This window comes from Balaenoptera physalus (genome assembly GCF_965194825.1).
Source record: "Balaenoptera physalus genome assembly, chromosome: 11".
In the NCBI taxonomy this organism is placed as follows: domain Eukaryota; kingdom Metazoa; phylum Chordata; class Mammalia; order Artiodactyla; family Balaenopteridae; genus Balaenoptera; species Balaenoptera physalus.
The window spans coordinates 60,521,945-60,541,898 of record NC_138896.1 but is presented as its reverse complement, the minus strand read 5'-3'; the positions used below and the strand labels follow the sequence as shown (position 1 = coordinate 60,541,898).

The window sequence follows — 19,954 nt, the reverse complement described above, 5'->3', positions numbered from 1 at the left end:
ATAAATAACCAGCTAACCATTTGCTGTTTAAGATTTAGTAACCAATTGTTATCGTTGATGTTGTCATAAATTTGGAATTCCTGAACTCCATTTAACAATTTTCCTTTTACAGGAGACTTGAAGTGGCATATTGATTTGGTGTGTTGGTTTTTGATGATTGCAGAGAATGGTTATTTTCAGTCTACTTGTATCTTGAGTTCCTTGTGATAATAAATGCTCTCTAAGCCCACTTTCTTTCCAGTCTGATCTCAGGCCTCTTGTGCCAATGTATATGGTTGTATGAAATCAATCAAGCTATAGATTACTGAATTTTGATTAAAATTAAAATATAGCCCAATGCCCTGGCCGTGTGGTTTTTAAGAGCTAGCAACTTTCTTTCCTGTCAAGAAAAGAGACGATGGGTGAGCATGGAAAGGTATTTACGTTCGACATGTCAGGTTCTTCAGAATGCTTCCTTTCTTAATCCTTTCAACAATTCGGTAAAAAAAAATTATATTCAGAAATAATAAAGACAAGAAACTACAGAAATTAAATACGTAGCTAAGACCATAGGCTTAGAAATACAAACATCTGGTTCCAATAAATAATTTTAGGATGATATCCCTCCAACAGATTTCACTAAAGCTTTAGAAGGTGAGTATTCACTAGTGATTCCCTTTCTGGTCTTCAAAAGAAGCAATCATGCAAAAAACATGTCTGTGGTTAGTAGTGTATTCAAAAATTATAAAAATAATACAAAATTATCATATAGAAATTAGCAAGTATTGAAAAGGAAAAGGAAAGAGACGTATATACTCAAGTTATTTAGGGGTCATATATTTGAAATTATTCTCTCTATAATACTGTATGGCATATTGTTGGATTACATTGATTTTCTTCTAATTTATTATTTTGTTTTTTTGATGTTGTTGGGCTGTACCCTGCAGGCCTATAAGCCCTGTACCTGTCCAGCTTCAAGACTGAAGAAAGAGCCTGGAGTCAGCAACAGAGATATCAGTGGTTTAATGGACAGGGGAATCTTACATGTCTGAAGCAAGGTCCTGGAGTGACACCCCACCATATGTGGCAGACGGCAGGACAGGGCGACAGTCTCTCAGGGGCAGGGGGAGGTTACCAGTTATAGGGGGGATTACATCAGCTTGGCTCACTGGTTACCAGGGAAATCAGCAGAGGGGCACACCCCTCGCCTCCCCTTTGATAAGAACAATCACCAGCTGGGGCAGGGGCAAGTGTGTAAGTCAGGTGAGGAGGGTGTAGGTGAAGCGGATGCTGGTCAGGCAGGGGGTATACAGAGAGCAAGAGAACAGCTACCTTGAGTGGCCTGACCATACAAACGTTTTTCTATCTATCTATCTATCTATCTATCTATCTATCTATCTATCATCTATCTATCTACAGAAAAGTGCACAAAATCATAAAGCTTGATAAATTGCCAAAAAATGAACACACCAGTAAACCATTACCTAAATGAAGAAACAGAACATGATTGGTATCCCAGAAGCCTCCTTCATGTCCCTTTCTATTCCTACCTAGTTCCTCCTGCCTATCTCCCACTACTATCCCATAAATGAGTTTTGCCTGTTCTTGAACTCCAAACAATGGAAATAGACCATGTATGTTCTTTTGTTTGCAGATTCATTTGCTTGACATTATATTGAAGGTGTTCATCCGTGTTACTGTATCTGACTAGCCCGTACCTTCTCATTGTATAGTACTCCATAGAATGAGTACACTCCAGTGTATTTATCCATCCTATGCTGCTTTGCTGCTATCAGTATTCTTTCATAGATATTTTGATGCACACACACACACATAAAATTTCTTAGGGATATATGATGATGTGGAAACATTGACTCATAGGGTATGGTTGTGTCCAAATTTAATAGATATTGCCAAAACATTTAATAAAGTAGTTGTGCGTATTATTTAATCCTGCTAGTAGTACATAAGGGTTCTGATGTTCCATTTCCTCACAAATTCTTGGTGTTGTCAATGTTTGTAATTTTAGCCTTTCTGTCAGATGTGTAATGTCTTCTCATTTTTATTTAAATTCCTCCTTTTTAAAAATAAAATTGAGCATTTTTTCTATGTTTTTCGAACATTTGAATAATCTTTTTGGTTTTTTTTAAGGAGTTGATTAAAATCTCCTAGTGATATTTTCTATTGGATTGCTGGTCTTTTTGTTATTGATTTGTAGGAATCCTTTAAATGTTTAGAATTGTATTGTAGTTGGTCGTATATGCTGCAGATACTGTCTTTGCCTCAGTGGTAGGCAGTGGGGGAGAAGAATGGGTTGGGATTTGGATCAGGTAGAGACTTGAAAGTTATAGTAGTCATATTACATTATATTATAAGTATAGTGAAATGGTTTTGATCACGGGAACGACATGACCTTATCCACAATTTTGAAGGTTCATACTAGCTACACTGAGGCAGGATAAAGTGGAGGCAGAGAGACCAGTTATGATGTAGACGTTCCCAAACTTCTCTCTCCAGGAGTATTTTACCCCTTGGTTCAAAAACCTGCATATGAATTTTTAAAGAAGTTTTATTCATTTATTTAGTTTATTCCAAACATTGGAAGCAATCAAGATGTCTTCTCTAGGTGAATCAATAAACAAACTGTGATACATCAATACAATGAAGTATTATTTGGCAATAATAAGAAATGAGGTACCAAGCCATGAAAAGACATGGAGGAAATGTAATGTCGCTAGGTGAGTGAATAGGTTTGAGTAAGTAAATGAACCAAAGGGTAAAAAAGCCAGTCTGAAAATTCTACACACCGTATGATTCCAACTATATGACATTCTGGAAAAGGTAAAACTATGAGACAATGAAGAGATTAGTGGTTACCAGGACTTGAGGTGGGGATGGGGGGAAAAACGAATAGGTAGGACACAGAGAATTTTTAGGTGAGTGAAACTATTCTGTATGATACTGTAATAGTGGATACACTTACTTGTGAATATAAGATCTTATTTTAATTTTTTTTGTAGGAGTGGCAAACCTTCCCCCTCCACCCATAAGGGCCCTTCTTCCTATACCTAAATGGTAACAACATGGCATATGCTCATACGTAAGTTTTTCCATACTTATATCATCATATGCCAATATGTGTAGAGACTTCTTCATGGTTTAGTTAGGATCATGTTATTAATACTTCTCTAGTTCAATAGCTAGTTTAGAAGCATACCACAATGTATTCTGCCTTTTCCCCAGAAACAGAATACCACACTAGATGTAGTTTTTTATCCCTCTACATGTAATAAACATATTCCATATATATTATTATAATGTACACTTTCATTTTTGAGAGAGAGATTTTCATGGATGAGATTCCTAGGTTTAAAGACAGGCACATTCCTAATTTTAATAGATATTGCCAGATAGCTTACCCAAATGTCTCTACCAATTGGTTTTCCCCAACAGTATATAAGACAACCCATTTTCTCAATCACTTTCAATAGTAAATGCTATCACTCTTAATTTTTTGTGAAACCGATGGGTTTAAGTGATATCTCATTACTGTTTTAATTTTCATTTCCTTTTCTACTACTGAGATTGAACATTTTTGTAAATGCTGGCCACTGGGATTTTTTCAAAATTGGATATTCTTGTCCTCTCTTCATTTTATTATTTATATCATTTTAATGCCAATTTGTTAAAATATTTTCTATGTTATAGATATCAATTTCACTTGTTTCAAGTACTTTTACCAATCTAACGTCTGTCTATTGAATTTGTCTATGGTGTCTATCTATATACCTTCCTACCTAGCTATCTTCACATATTTATTAGTATATATATTTTAAAATTTAAATTTATACTTTATTTTTAGAGCACTTTTGGGTTTACAGAAAAATTGTGTAGAAACTACAGAGAGCTCTCATATACTCCCTATTTTCCCCTTAGTTTCACCTACTATTAACATCTGGCATTGATGTGATATATTTGTTACAGTTAGTGAGTAAATATCGATACACCCATAGTTTACATTAGGGTTCACTCTTATGTGGTAGGTTCTGTGGGTTTTGACAAGTGTATACCTTGTAGACAAGGTTTGCATCTTTGCCCTGTGAGAACATGTACAAGAATATTGAAAACAGTATTGTTTGTGATGGCTGAAAATTCTTAACAAAACAAATTATTAGCAGTAGAAAAATGAATATATAAACATGGTACAGTCAATAATCAATTACTGAGCAACACTGAAAACAGAAGGGGAAATACTCCAAGAAATACATTTCCTGACGCTACTGATAATAAAAGCCAAAATACACAAAACAAGTGGATAAATATTTAAGAACAAATAAATAGGGGTAAAACCGTGAAGTATACGGTTGATTAACTCAAAATTCAGAAGAGTAATTATCTCTGGAGATGAGATGGAAGGACATCAAAGAAGAACACACAGAGACTTTAAGAGTTGGTATTACTATTCTACCTCTTAAACAAGGTGGTGGAGATATAGGCGATGATTTAATTATTTTTTAAACTGTGGCTCTTATATTAGATATTACAAATAAACATTTCAGGTATTTTAAAGATTACATTTTTGGATAGTTATAAATGGGAATCAAAATTGCTTGAGGCGGCAATGTAAATTTCTAATCCATGCACCACCAAGGACATTATGTAAAAATAACATAGCCTCTCTAGTCTGCATTATCTTTATCTCTAATACTGGAGATAATAATAACATCAAGTATTTTCTTTTAAGATAAGTAAATTAGTCCATGTCAAAGCTCAACCCGATGCCTGCCGTAGAGTATAACACATTATGCACTGTTTTGCAAATGCATGCCTGAACATATAATTCTACAACTTTTATAAAGTGTCACAAGTCATAGAATATGATGAAAACCTCTTCTAATTTGTTCTTTATGTCTATCATAACCTGATGCTAAATTATTATACTGGTAGTACAAAAACTCAAATGTATAAACAAGACTCTGATATAAACAGAATTAAAAATCTAAATAGTCCTCTAATCAACAAATCTGTAAGTGTATTCAAAGATTACTACACTAAGCAGGCTTTATTCTAGGAAGGTAGAGGTAGCTTAATTTCAGCAAGTATTAAGCTATTCTGATATTTTAAGAGATTCAAAAAGATTAACGGATGCGATGTGATGATCTCGATCAGATGCCAAAAGCAGTAATACATTCATTATTTGTAGCCAAAATTTATATTAGCTAAAAATAGAAGCAAATTGTATATCTTAATACCATAAAGATTTTCTACCAGAAATCTAATGAAATAAAATTCTTAAATATTTTATATATTCTGACCAAAATCAGATGAGGGGGGAGATAGGAAAGAATTATCAAAAATAATTTTTTTAACATGGCAAAGGAGTGTATAATAAATGGATGACAAGATAAATAAATAGTATATGAATATTGGAGCAGAAAAAACACACTATCACTTATTTCAATTAATATCATTTTCTACATAGAAAAAACAAAAGTTCAAGGAGGTAGGTAGGTGAAAAACAAAAACACCAACCTAAACAAATCAAAAGCTTTCCAGGACAACAGCTATATTGGAAAATGCAACTGGAAAAATGAGTCATTCACAGTAAAACTAAAAACTTGACCAAATCAGAAACAACTTAACTATATAAATGTGAAGGGTCTGTTATAAAAACTAGAACACTTCAGTGAAGGACACAAGCAATGAGCTAAATAAAAGGAAAGTCAAATGTTAGACACTCAATAACAACCTGGACAATTTTCTCTAGGGGATAATGTGGAAAACAACCTTTATTATGATAAAATTATGAGAGACAGGGTAGTCCTTTCAGATTTTAAACTTACTACAATGGTACAGTAATTAAACCACTCTAGCATCAGTGAAAGAATAGATCAATAGAACAGAATAGAGTTCAGAATTAGACCAATTAATCTGTAGGAATTTAACTTATTATGTAAGTGGAATTTCAAATTTTTGTTGAAAATATGGGGAAGTCAATAAGTAGTATTCTTGACACAAAGTTAGAGTACTCCTTCACAAGTAAAAAAGATAGAGTGATAGGGATAGAGAAAGGGGGAGAGAGAGAGAAAAAGAGAGAAAGAGAGAGATTAAGGGTCTGGTACCAAGAAAAGTAACAGCATAAGAATATGTACGGTAGTATTAAGATATTTTATAGGATAATACACACCTATGTGTAACTTGATGATAGAAAAGTATTTCAAGATGCAAAATCTAAAAGTCAAAAAGTAAAATGGTGACAGAACTGATTTCACACACATCATATGAATTGTAGAAATTACCATAAGAGTTTGACATGTGACAGATGTGGAGACTTGTTTGTAATGTGGATACAAAATACAAATCCATATTCATAACCAACTAAAAGATCTCTCTTGGGAATAAAAAATAGAAAAGGGACACAGAATATATACAATTAATCATTAACTTATGAGGGAATTCCCTGGCGGTCCAGTGGTTAGGACTCTGAGCTTCCACTGCAGGGGCACGGGTTCAATCCCTGCTTGGGGAACTAAGATCCTGCAAGCTGAAAAAAGGACTAAAGGGAAATAGGATATCTTAAAAGCCTAAATAATTTAAAAAAATCATTAACTTATGAAAAGACCACTACCCTATTAACACAAACCATTTCTGACCCCCATTTGTCATTTTTCACAAAGGCTTTCCCTCCTAGTTTTATTTTTATTATTTATTCTAATCCAAAACACCATTCTACTTCTTTCCCTATGAAATGATTATGTTGACAATAATATATTGTACATTATTATTAATTGATCTTCAGAACTTCTCTGTCTCTCTTTCAATATATGGAGAGAGAGAGAGGCAGAGAGAAAGAGAGATTTCCATAGATTGATCTATCGATTTATCTATCTACGTATCTATCTATCTATCTACCTATCTCTCTATCTATCTATCTCCACTACCTTTGCCAAGGATCTATGCTAAAGTTAAGGTTACGAACTTGGAATAAATGGGGACTCTGATATTTAGGATGGGAACATTTCAACAGACACAGATGAAACTGAGAATCTTGACCTGCAAATCCTCCTTTCCTAGCAAAAGCAGCTCCTTTCTATCATAGGAGGAAGCTAGCCTCCATTGCATGAAGACATTTTAATGACCATTTCCTGGGCCAAGTTCTTCACAAGGAGATACTGATTCACCTCAGTCCAAATGTACCACCCTCCATTGTCCCTTGGCATATAAGGTGACTGAAATCCCTGCATGAACCAGGGGGATGATTACATTCTGCTCTAGGAGGAACCTGGAGAATGTTGGTGGAAAAGAGATTCTAAGGGTTTTAGACAAAGGAGGTCAAAATACAGGGATTCACAACTTAGGAGTGGATCTAAAATTTTCTTAGTTGGTATATTGAAGCTTGAGTTCAGCGGTGTACTAAATTCAACAAGATTGAGATTCCATAACTTCTCTGGCATACAGCAGAGAAAGGACCTTGAAGGTTGAGGGATATGGGAATGTTGGAATAGACTCTACACCTCAGGGGAGCTCAGAGGAAACTCTCCTCACTAAATCATTTTAAAAACGCTTTATTGAAGGGAACATCTGCATCCTTATTACCCTCTATTATGTTTGATTGTCTACTGTAGTCTCTAATTTAGTCTGAAGATACAGGGGAATTTGGGATCCCATTTCATCATTATGAATTTGGGCTTTCTATTTTAGTGAGAAAAATATGATCCTGGAGTGGCAGATGCCACATGGCAGCACTTATCATTCCTAACTAGGTGGGTGCAATTACTGCAACAACTCCATAGGGGCAGAGTTACAATCAAAGTGTTTTGACTTTCAGGGATGTATGACCATGACTAATTTTTCACAGAGTCCATAGGGATGAAATAGATGGGAAACTTACTAAGATATTACTTGATTTATATAATCAGATCAATTCTAGATCAATGGAGATAAATCTGATTTGAGTTTCCATAGTCACTGAATAAAACTGGAAAATAAATGTCTGGGAAGTCTAGGGAAGAAGTACTTGGAGGTTCCTCTCAAAATAGGAATAGAATGAGAATATACTTGTGTAACATGAAAATGTTTACAGGTTGCATTCAGTGTGACTCAGGCTGTCAACATCTAGGTGGTCAACAGGACTTATCCTGGGGCTGTCAGTGAGCCTCTTTTCTCAGCTATCCCAGGTTTTGCTTACTGGACTCATGAACAAAGAGGCCACTTTGGCAGTCACAGAGGTTCCATGTAGGCTCAACAACATGAAATCCCCCTCACCATAGCTGATCTGACTGCTGTACCTACTGAGGATACAAATTGCCTATAGCAGAGGTCGAATCCAAGCACTAATATGGCATCATTCCCAGAACTGATGGGCAGAGGGGATCAGCCAGCCACCTAGTGACAGGTTGACTACACTGGGCCTTTTCCATCTTGGGGAGAAATGGAAAAGAAATAGAAATATATTCCGAACTCACATTTGTCTTCTTGTCCTCAGTTTTTCCATCAGCCCCATCTTAGACTGACAGAATGACTTATTCACACACCATTTTTCAATGGTGGTGAACCTCATTTTACGTGAAAGTAGGCAATGGGCTTAATACCTAGGGTGTTCGCTGGTCTATCCTGTGTTCCATCACTCAAAGGCAATTGGGTTGCTACAATGGGGAAATGGCCTATTAAAGGAAGAGTCGTGCTACCAGCTGGCAGATAACACCATATAAGGTTGGGATACTGTTTAACAGATGTGAAATACTCTTTAAACCAGTGACCAATGTATGATGGCATTTCCCTATAATACATATGAATCCAGGAATTTAGGGTGGATATAGGAGGATTCCACTCACCTAATAAGTCACTTACATAATTTTTGCTTCTTGTCCCTAAAATCATGATCTTGGCTAATTTAGAGTTCCTAGATCCTAAGAGAGGAATATTTTCATCACAAAACATATTCATGGTCCCCCCAAATTACAATCTGAGAATATCCACTTGCCAGTTTGGTCTTCTTGTGCTAATGAACCAATAAGCTTAGGAGAAGGTTGAGGTGAAAGGTTCCATTTGCCAAAGGGAAATTACATTATTGCTACACAATAGATGCAAGAAAGACTGTGTTAGAACCCAGGTGATTTATGTGGAGACCCACAGAACTTCATTAATGGGTGACCCAGTAAATCACCTGGGTGATTACTCTGGCTCATACATGCTGCTTTAATCTTTTGTGGTGGGAAGATGTTCATGATTATTTGTGTTATAAAAATAGGCAAAAATTGAACAGCTTAAAAAGTGTTAATAGAGTTATATACAAAATACTATGGGGAAAAATAGGAAGCAAAAATTTGTCTGAGCTTTAAAATGCAATAAAAAATTGGTGTGTGTCAAGGTAAGAAAAGCAGAAGACAAAGGAAAACATGGCAGAGTAAAATGGGATGGAGTAGTGAATGGAAAAGTTGTTTGGTATACCCCGATGATGTGTTTACAGTAGCAGATGGGGAGAGCAGCTAGGCCTGAAGCCCTCTATTCTAGTCTTGGGTCTGTGTCCTGAAGATGATAAGGAACCAAGCAGAGAAATTACATGATCAGATATGCATTTTAAACAGATATCTGGAAGCAAGCACCTAGCAGGTTAATAAATATTCACTAATGAGTAAATTTAAAACTGGAGGAATAAGAATGAAAATGAAAAAGTACAGCTAGGGGGTTATTAAAATTGTTCAAGGAAGAGATGCTGAGAGCTGAAAAACTGTTCTCCAAAGTATATATTTATGCGTTGTGAATCTACCTACACTCTTTTGTGTCCTTCAATCAGCAATGAAATAAGATGGGTAATGCCAGACGTGGCTGTCTATTCCAGATACTTTTTTGTCATCTTTTAAAGAATACCTATATAAGAGGAGAATCTACCACTTAAAACAGAAAACAAAAACAATGACAAATAGAAAAAAAGGAGACTTCTCTCTATTCTAACTTTTAAAACACAATGAGATAAAATGCACTTTTTTGTCTAGGTGTCTAATAGGATGTATTTCCAGTATAGTTTGCACCTAGACTGGCCCAATGCTACACTGAACTAGTATTACTCTTTGCAGTAAATCATGTAATTGTACTATCCTTGGCTAGGAGTACCTACAGATCATTGAATTATAGGTTCCAATTCGATATTTTGATATTTCAAAGAATCAAAAGGTTGTAGAATTACATATGGAAACATGAAGTACATTTTTCCCTTGTGAATACATCTAGAATGAAGTCTAGAGGAAAGTCATTCAATGGTATCTTGTGTTTGGTGGCAATAGGGGGTGACCATCATAATTAAGATGAGGAACATCAATATTTACTTTCTATAATAATCAATGCTTATTATTATTATATGTAAACAGCATGCTGACAACATCAGATCTGAAGCATGCAATATGTTCTCTCTTGCATACCAGAATTCCCAAAGGCAAATTACTTAACCCTGCTGAGCCATACTTCCTTAAATTGTACAAGGAGGATAATAATAGTTGTGGGGTAGTTAAGAGGATTAGAGATTACTTGCTTTCAGTGCTAAGCAAAGTTTCTATTGCAAAACTCCTATTATTCAGTCTTTAAATCTTGCAGAGACATTTGTAAAGTGAGATTCCATTTATTTTTTTAAAAATGGGTATAGTATGTAGTGCTGGGCAGCCTCTAAAAAGACCCATCTCTTATTACGTGCATGCCTGTGTCATCCGCCCCTCTGAGTGCAGGATGGCCTAGTTGCTTGCCTCCAACCAACAGAATACAGCAAAGCGGATAATTTATTATGCAGCGATAGATAACTCATACATATGCATATAAAATTTACATAGCAAATGGACCCTAAACTTGTTCACCAGTACAAGAGGAAATAGGTTATATCTGCATGATAGAATACAATACAGCAATCAAATGAAATTTAAAAATGCAAGAGCTTAAGCAACTACATGGATGACACAAACACAATATTGAGCAGAAGAACAAGATGCAGGAATATATGCAGGAGGTGACAGCTAAAGGATACAAGGGTTCTTTTTGAGGTGATTAAAATGTCCTACAGTAGATTGTGGTGACAGTTGTACATATCTATGAATGTACTAAAAATCATTGTACTGTACCTTGAAATACATTAACTGCTGAGTTGTATACTATATCTCAATGAAGCTTTTAAAAGATAAAACAGTTCTATGTACTTGTGTGAAACTGTTTTGGGTTCTCTATTCTTTTCCATTGATCAAGGTGTTGATCCCTCCAACCGCACACCCGTATAGTAAGTCTTGAAATCAGGCAGCATAATTCCTCCCACTTTACTCTTCATTTTCTGAACTTTTGCAATTCTAGCTCCTTTACCATTTCCATTTAAGTTTTAGAATAATCTTGGTTATAAAATAAAATCTTGTCAAATAAAATCTTGCTGAGATTTTGATAGCATCTACATGTGATTCTGTATCTATATTTATATTTATATCTATATATCTATATCATCTATCTACATACATACACCGCACATGTATATATACACATTCTCTTGGTTCCATTTCTCTGGAGAACACTGATAGTACAATGTCACGGAGAAAGGTCCAAGAAGACAGTCTCTCTGTGTCTATTTCAGACAGTCTTTATTTCAGACAACTGTGTATCCCTAGAAACACTAGTTATACCCCTAAGCCTTGACACTGAGTAATGTGTCCAGGAAACCATCCCATTGCTTTTTTGTTGTTGCTATTGTTGTTACTGCTTTTCTTAAAACCATGTGGTCCAAATCCTTTCCCTCACAAGATAAATGGGAAGTGAGTTACAGAAACTCACGGATTCTGAGCAGAAATTCTTTACTTGAAGCAAAGGAAGAGTGGCTGCAACAGCCTTCCAAATTCATGAGGAAGGGCCATGTCCAAGATGCAGAGGGATCCAAATGGATGGAGTCTGAGCCAGAGAGTAACTGCTAAAAATATGCATCAAGAGAAAGTCCAACATAACTACTACTTCATGATAAATAAATAAATAAGTAAATAAATTAATCAATTAAAAAAACACAAACTGTTCACCATTTGAGCAGGGGAATTGTGGTGTCCAAGGAAACAGTATTGGTTAGGGCATGGTAGAAAGCCAATTTTTTTCCCCTCTTTTTCTCGATTTGGTGTTGGGAGTAGTTTATAAGTCAAAAGAAAGTCAATGACCCAGAGCTAGATCCTGAATGTTGCCATGGAGGCTGATTATCATGCAGCTGTAAAATTCAGCTGATGCATTTTAGTATCCATCAGTCTATTCTTGAAGACCAAAAAAGTATCTGAGAAGACCCCATTAATGCTACCATCTCTCCTTGAATTCCTTCCTCTTGCTTGTTTTCTCCTCTTCCATTTTGTCCATCTCCATTTTCTGGTATCTTTCTGATAGGATGTGGTAAGGACAGATATTGCTGAAGTGGATGGGATATGTCATGCGTTCATCTTCGGAGAGAAGGTTCTGCCTGATCCTTCATAATACACGAGGGTGGTCCTGGGGCATCAGCTGCATGTACCAAGTTCTACCACTGGACTAGAGGCAAAAATAGCCCAAACAGAGCCAAGCAGATGGAGTGTAGTAGCAAGTAGAATATGTCAGAAGCAAAGATGCAGTGGATGGTACGGTGGCACAGAAGAAGCGTACAGATAAATAACCTAGTAATTTCAGATTGCCTTTATGGACTGGTGTTGGCTAGGGACAGATGAATAATGCATGGCAGTAGCACCTGCTTCAAAGTCCAAGGATATATTAATTCATCTTCTTTTCTGTAATATACAGATGTGGATTCAATTTTAAATGACAGGTCAAAATTTTATTCCAATTATCATGATTTTGTTCCCAGTCCGAATGCTTGGCCTATATGACAACAACATTGGTGTCTATCAATATTAACTTTGGGTCAGACAATGCTTTAGCATTTTTTCTCTCTCTCTCTTCCTATATATAGACACATACATATGAGAGAGGAATAGATAGATAGATAAATAGACAGATAGATAGCTACTCTCTTCCTTTCTCTCCCTCTCTCTCTACTTACTTATTAGACTGATGTCAACTACAACTGGCACTCACCATTGGTACTTGCCATCTACCTCTACAAGGATTAAATCATGTGCTGCTGCAGCTGCTGATTTTCAACACCCCCCTGAAAGCAGTTCAGGGTGGAGAGCTGAAATGAGGCACTCTGTGCTCTGGGAAAAACTGGCAGAACAGGTCTTCAGATAGTTAGATATTTTCAGGAGCCAATTTTATGAGTCCAATTCTTGTATCTCCTCATATCTAGAAAAACACTAAAATCCTTCATGGTGACGACTGCTCCTAGTGACTAGCAGAAACCTTCTGCAAAAAAATATGTGCTCGATTGCATGTACTCCCCCTTCACCAAAGTCACATATATACTGATCTACCCCCTTCCTCTTTGGAGCAGTTTCTCAGAGCTATCTGAAATGCTGGCTCCCGGGCTGCAGTCCTCATTTTGCCCCAAATAAAACCTAACTTGCAACTCTCACGTTGTGCATTTTTTTAAGTCAACACTGACTTCACTCCTACCTAACTATGGAATCCTAAAGCACTGTACTTCTTTTTTTTTTTAATTTTTAAAATTTATTATTTATTTATTTATTTATTGGCTGCGTTGGGTCTTAGTTGTGGCACGCAGGGTCTTCGTTGAGGCATGCAGGATTTTTCGTTGTGGTGCATGGGCTTCTCTCTAGTTGTGGCGTCTGGGCTTCTCTCTACTTGTGGCATGAGGGCTTCTCTCTAGTTCTGGCGTGCGGGCTTCTCTCTAGTTGTGACGTGTGGGTTTTCTCTCTCTAGTTGTGGCACGCAGGCTCCAGGGCACATGGGCTCTGTAGTTTGTGGCACGCAGCCTCTCTAGTTGAGGCACGAGAGTTCAATAGTTGTGGTGTGCGGGCTTAGCTGCCTCGCATCATGTGGGATCTTAGTTCCCCAACAAGGGATCTTCGAACCCGCGTCCCCTGCACTGGGGGGTGGATTCTTTAGCACTGTACCATCAGGGAAGTCCCCTAAGGCACTGTACTTCTGTCTTCAGTATTTTGTAAAATCAATAGTGAAATCACTAAAAATAGCTCCCAACTTTCTATCTGTCTCCTGGGTCCTTTCATCACAAAATGGTTGTTAATGAATCTTATAAAGGATTTAGTGAACATTAATATTAGAGTACCTGCAATGATGTGTTAATTAAAATTAAGTCCCTTTTTCAATTAAGATGTGATAGGGAAGAAAGTTTGACACAGGCAAAACATCACTTGAATTTTAATTAAACAAAATTTAAGAGTGGGTGTACTTCATATAATCACAATTGCCCAAAACAACCTGTAGACAGAATACCTCCCTGATTTGATCAGAAACAGCACATGATAGCTGAGGGTGACTACATGTCAAGGAGCAATCTCTCACTTCTTCATAGCAACATACCAGTGACACTATAATTATGAGTTTAATATTTTAAATTTGTTGATTTCATATTTGCTTGCATGTATGCTAAAATTAATTTCAACTGCACACACCAATTACAACATCAGACTCATTTTCTAACATATTATTCCTCACTGATTACGTACCCTGTAAAATTGCTTTTATTTTTCATTTTGTATTTTAAAGTCAAATAATAATATGTATTTCTAATTAAGTTCACGTACATATTTTACTTTTTTAAACAATTTATTTATTTACTTATCTATCTATTTATTTATTTATGGCTGCGTTGGGTCTTCATTGCTGCATGTGGGCTTTCTCTAGTTGCACCCATGGGGGCTACTCTCCCCTGTGGTGCGTGGGCTTCTCTTGTTGCGGAGCACAGGCTCTAGGCACGTGGGTTTCACTAGTTGTGGCACGTAGGCTCAGTAGTTGTGGCTCTTGGGTTCTAGAGTACAGGCTCAGTAGCTGTGGCACACAGGCTTAGTTGCTCTGCAGTATGTGGGATCTTCCCAGACCAGGGATCGAACCCGTGTCCCCTGCATTGGCAGGCAGATTCTTAACCACTGCACCACCAGGGAAGTCCCATATCTTACTTCTGATTAAACCGTGTTTTCATATTTTATGACACCAGCCACCTTTAATTTCCCTCTCTGATAGCACTTGCCTCTCTGTGCTTATTTTCCTTGTCTCATATATCTTAATGTAAGTTCTAAGGGTGTTTTCTTTCCTAATTCTGTTTTAGAGTAAAGTTTCTAGGCTTTTTGTTAGAAACTGGGGCTAAAGTGGGGAGAAAACAACTTTGGGATGATGAGGGAAATTTACGAGGTTATGTCATGTAAAAGTGCTGTTTTTGTAGGTTACCCTGTGCTTCTCTGTAGCGTTACATTTTGCATTTAGAAGTTCTATGGTTGAATCTTAGAGAAACCTAACCTAAACATTTCTCACCTCAACAAAGTTATGATGACCTCATTATACACTGATCTTTCCCTTTGCAATAAGAATCATAAAATAATAAAATGGAATTAACATTGGGTGAATATTTACCACATGCAGAGCTTTACAATTATTATTTTATTGTGTCCTTATAAAAGGAGGGAAAAAAGGAAACACACAGCTGAGAGGCCCGAGGGCTGGAAAGATTAAGAAAGAGTGTGTGTGGCAGGGCACGTGGTTCTGAAGGAGCAGGGCCAGGTTTCAAAGGTAGTTCTAGCTTAAAATCCCATCCATTCTATTATAGTGCCACACTGCCTTCTGACCTTCCAAACGAATTAGCTGCCCTCTATATTTTTTTGCTGTTTTGTTTTTGATTTTTATATATTTTTATTTCTTATACAATTTTTAGAGGTTGCTTTTCATTTACAGTTATTACAAAATACTGGCTACATTCCCCAGGTTATACAATCCATCTTTGAGCCTATCCTACACCCAACGGTTTGTGCCTCCCACCCTAATGCATTTTAAAATTTAAATTCAGATTCAAAGGACACTGTCATATGGCTGAGTAATATTCCATTGTATATATGTGCCACATCCTCTTTATCTATTCATCCGATGATGGACACTGAGGTTGCTTCCATGTCCTGGCTATTGTAAATAGAGCTGCAATGAACATTTTGGTACATGACTCTTTTTGAATTATGGTTTTCTCAGGGTATATGCCCAGTAGTGGGATTGCTGGGTCGTATGGCAGAAAAGGAGGTATTTGTAGTGAGGTGGATGGAGTTAGAGTCTGTCATACAGAGTGAAGTAAGTCAGAAAGAGAAAAACAAATACAGTATGCTAACACATATATATGGAATCTAAGGGAAAAAAAAAAAAAGGTCATGAAGAACCTAGTGGCAAGACGGGAATAAAGACACAGACCTTCTAGAGAATGGACTTGAGGATATGGGGAGGGGGAGGGGTAAGACGTGACAGGGTGAGAGAGTGGCATGGACATATATACACTAGCAAACGTAAAATAGATAGCTAGTGGGAAGCAGCCGCATAGCACAGGGAGATCAGCTCAGTGCTTTGTGACCACCTAGAGGGGTGGGATAGGGAGGGTGGGAGGGAGGGAGACACAAGAGGGAAGAGATACGGGGACATACGTATATGTATAACTGATTCATTTTGTTATAAAGCAGAAACTAACACACCATTGTAAAGCAATTATACTCTAATAAAGATGTTTAAAAAAAAAAAAAAAGGACACTGTCATAAAGTCAGGGCTTTGGGATCTACTGGTTAGAGTCCTTGGGATAGCACGTGACCAGAGATGGGCTGTTTAGCTCCCTTTCTTCTTCCCTTCGTCCTCACTGTCCCTGCTTCCTTCATTTGGTCTCAGGAAAGTCATCTCAAGTCATGAAGGGAAGGGAAAAAAGAACAGTCATGGGCAAGAGGAAGTAAGTTCAGGACCTTCTTTACACTTGTGTTGATCTAGCTTCCCACCACAAATTATTCTATAGCACAGACCTTTATATACTATGAGTAAGGTATTTCTTTTGAAGAGCTAAAGATGAAAACATTTACAAGAACCTTGGTTAGATAAACATAACAGAGGATAACAATTAAAACGAAAAGATAGGGCTTCCCTGGTGGTGCAGCGGTTGAGAGTCCACCTGCCAGTGCAGGGGACATGGGTTCGAGCCCTGGTCTGGGAGGATCCCACATGCCACGGAGCAACTCGGCCCGTGAGCCACAACTACTGAGCCTGCGCGTCTGAATTCTGTGCTCCGCAACGAGAGAGGCCGCGACAGTGAGAGGCCCGCGCACCGCAATGAAGAGTGGCCCCCGCTTGCCGCAACTAGAGAAGGCCCTTGCACAGAAACAAGGACCCAACGCAGCCGAAAATAAATAAATAAATTTAAAAAAAAAAAAAAAAAAAACGAAAAGATAAAAAAGTAGAGCATAGGTGGTAAAGACAAGTAGGAAAACAAACTAAAACAAGTGCGGTCGTTGTTTACAGAGAAGCAAAAGAAAAAACTTTTTTTTAAAGATGAAAACACAAAGGACCTCTCAGAATGTTGTTTTGAAGTATGGCAATGTGGTACCAGGAGACCAAGTAAATTACGGTGCAAAAAAGTGTATGACAGAGCAACAAAGAAAAAAATAGATATATTGGACTACATCAAAATTAAAAACCTTGTGCATCAAAGGATATTACCAGGATGGTGAAAGTGACAACCTATAGAAGGTAAGATATATTTGCAAATCATGTATCTAATGCGTCCAGTATCTAGAATATTTAAAGAACATTTAAAACACAACAAAAGGACTTCCCTGGTGGTGCAGTGGTTAAGAATCCACCTGCCAATGCAGGTGACACAGGTTTGATCCCTGGTCTGGGAAGATCCCACATACCATGGAGCAACTAAGCCCATGCGCCACAACTACTGAGCCTGCACTCTAGAGCCTGTGAGCCACAACTACTGAAGCCCCCGCGCCTAGAGCCCATGCTCCGCAACAAGAGAAGCCACCGCACCACAGTGAAGAGTAGCCCCCGCTTGCCGCAACTAGAGAAAGCCCGTGCACAGCAACAAAGACCCAATGCAGCCAAAAAAACAAAAAAAAAAAACTCAACAACAAAAAGACATACAACCTAATGTAAAAATGGACAAAAGACTTGCATAGACATTTCTCCAAAGAAGATATACAAATGGACAACAAACACATGAAAAGATGCTCAAAGTCATTAGTCATTAGGGAAATGCAAATCAAAACCACAATGACATACCTCTTCATACCAACCAGAATGGTGATAATAAGAAAAACAGAAACAACAAGTGTTTGTGAAGATGTGGAAAAATTGGAAACCTCACATATTGCTGATGAGAAGGCAAAATGGTGCAGCTGCTCTGGATAACGGTTTGATAGTTTCTTAAAAAGTTAAGCATAGTTACCATATGACCCAGCAATTCCACTCCTAGGTATACACCCAAAAGAACTGAAAACAGGTACTCAAATGAATACATGTACCCACACGTTAAAGGAGTATTATTCACAAAAGCCAAATGTCCTTCAGTGGAAGAATGAATAAACAGTTGAGGTATGTTCATACAATGGAATATTAATCAGCTATAAATAGGAAAGAAGTAATGATATATGCTACAATATGAATAAACCTCAAGAATATTATGTTAAGTGAAAGAAGCCAGACACAAAAGGTCACATAATGTATGAGAAGTGACTGCCTAATGGGTACAGTGTCTTCCTTGTGGGTAATAAAATATTTTAGAACTAGACAGAGTGGCAGTGGCACAATACTGTAAATATATTAAATGCCACTAAATTGTATACTTTAAAGGTGTTAATTTATGGCATATGAATTTTATCTTAATAAAAGGAAAAAAGAAGCATGTGATGTACACTAGAGAAGAAAACACATACGAAATGTGTTAATACATGGATGGAAATTAGCTGAACATTTTCTATTAAAATATTCTTTTTTTAATGAGAAAAGAAGCCCAGAAAGCGAAAGATTAATTGGAAATTCTACAAAGTAACAAAGCTATAAAGAGAAGACTAAAATAAAGCCATAGAGAAAAAAACATCAAATAAAATGCCAGAAAGAAAATCTAAACATCTCAAACATCCAAAAAGTGAAATAAAAAGTCCTAGATAAAGATCTTAACATTGGTGAAACTGTTTGGAATAGGCAATTGAGTTGCGGACCAATGATTACACAGAAAATAGAAAAGAAAAAGATTGTCAAATTCTCCTATTTTACAGAGAGTCCAAGAAGATATGACTCTGAATTTAAACCAGCATTCTAAATTAAGTCACACTCTCCAAGAGGTCTGAAACCCCTCTGTTGGATCTAATCAGACTCACCCAGCTAGCTCATGTGCAGAGTCACTGGCTAAAGAAGAATCAGTGGTCCTATCCTGAGTCCTGGGAGAGGGACAGCGGGGAGGACTAGGGGTGGAAAAGTACTGAGTCTGAGTCAGAGGGCAGTGTCTTCGACAGAGTGCGGAGAAGTGTCCCAACAAGGAAACATCCAAATGGTGGTTTCTGGGCTAAGGGTACAGAAAAAAAGCAGATTGTATGGATATGGCCACCAGGGGGCGTGCGTCCTTAACTGCAACTCCCTTCGGAAACCGCAGCGCACTGGCTGTGTCCCAGGTTGGGGGTGAGGAGGGCAGCTTTCTTCCCTGAATCCTGCCGGATAAACAACCTTTGTAATTGACTATGATCAGGCCTGAAAGACCACACACAGGTGTTTTGGCCAGGAGCTGGACTCCTGACTTCCGCCAAAGTTTATTTTTTGCATGTTTGCCCCCTGTTATCTTCTGGTACTTTTCAGATTTCAAAATGCTTTCATGTTGTGTTACCATATTGAATCTTCACAACAAGATGTAACTCTAACCACTTTTCATATGAGGAAATTTTTGCCGTTAAATGACTTACTCATGGCCACAATGCTTGGGGACAGTCAAAACAGATCTAAAATAATATTACTTTGAGGGAATTCCCTGGTGGTCCAGTGGTTAAGACTGTGCACTTTCACTACTGAGGGCATGGGTTCAATCCCTGTTCTGGGAACTAATATCCCACAAACCACTGT

General features: G+C 37.4%; 1 long non-coding RNA gene across 1 annotated transcript; it reads left to right on the top strand.

Annotated features, from left to right (window-relative positions):
- Positions 1–1,366: 1,366 nt before the first annotated feature.
- Positions 1,367–16,974, top strand: LOC309637390. The gene is made up of 2 exons (XR_014250513.1): positions 1,367–4,766; positions 16,337–16,974. It is a non-coding gene; the product is annotated as an uncharacterized lncRNA (long non-coding RNA).
- The last annotated feature ends 2,980 nt before the right edge of the window (positions 16,975–19,954 follow it).